Genomic DNA, 1,169 nt, shown 5'->3' with positions numbered 1-1,169 from the left:
TATATTTGTTTTTAAAATGCACCCGATCTGATTGTATTAAATACACTTTCGTCTTCAACTTAAATGAGAGATAGCGTGCCGACCTCCAAGTGCAGCATTTTTACTTCACCCAACATTATGTTGTTTGAGAAATGGTTCTTGGACCAGATGTCAGACGTCGTTGTGAAATCGCCTAACTATTTCACCGGCGCAACGGACCAACACCTTCTGGTACGACGAACACACTCCTCATCTATGTTTCTTTCCTTTACTGTTATTTTAGTTTTCCAAAAAGGGTCGGGCTGGCAACTGGTGAAAACTGCTCTATCGCCATAGGTAATACAAATTGAAAACATGGTTTAAAATACATGAAAATAGATGACACTATGAGATGATTTCTTAAAAGAATACGTAATGGTGGACAATATATACGTTTCTTATAGAGAAAAAGATGAAAATTTAAAAATTTTTTAAGAACACTGGTAGACAACATTGAAGGTTATCGAACACTTTCTAAATGTTTTCGTATTACGTTGAAAATAAGATCACCGATGATACTGTGGATTGTATTGTGTATTGATGATGCTGGTGATGCATATAAAATGATCAAGATTATGAAGAAGATGGAGTGATGAGTAAGACGATGGGGCTCTGTGGTACCACAGGAAGCGACTGAAAATCAGCAAGGTGGAGGAAGTGGGAGGGAGCAAAGTAGAAGGAAGGTGAGATGCGGAACGTGGTTTGTAGGTTGGGAAAGACGGGTATACATCGTGACGGATTTCATCGTGGGAGTTGGTTGAAATTCCGTCCGGACAGGATGGATGAGGCATGAAGGTGCGTGGAAGGTGGCATAGAGGTGCAGAGGCTCAGCCGCGTACCTCAATTTGTGATTAATGGGTGGGAAAGTTGGGTGCTGGGACGCAATTTTGCTGTTAATGTAGCGGATCCGAACGTGTTCTAGGACAGGAAGGTGGGAAGTGGATGAGTTGGTACAGGACTGACAGCTACGCCAAATGTCGGACGATGAAGCAAGAGCCTGGGCGCACTCGAAATAGTGGTTGGTCATATTGTGCCCTGCCTTCGACCTACCCAACTCCCTCTGTCGTGAGCCGCATGACACACGCATCCGCGCTGACGTGACTATCCTTGCCTTCGTCATCCGATTTACCGCAGCTCATCCCTTGTATGAC

Source organism: Schistocerca piceifrons, chromosome 8 (assembly GCF_021461385.2).
Source record: "Schistocerca piceifrons isolate TAMUIC-IGC-003096 chromosome 8, iqSchPice1.1, whole genome shotgun sequence".
Lineage (NCBI taxonomy): Eukaryota > Metazoa > Arthropoda > Insecta > Orthoptera > Acrididae > Schistocerca > Schistocerca piceifrons.
Note: the sequence above shows the minus strand (reverse complement) of the source record.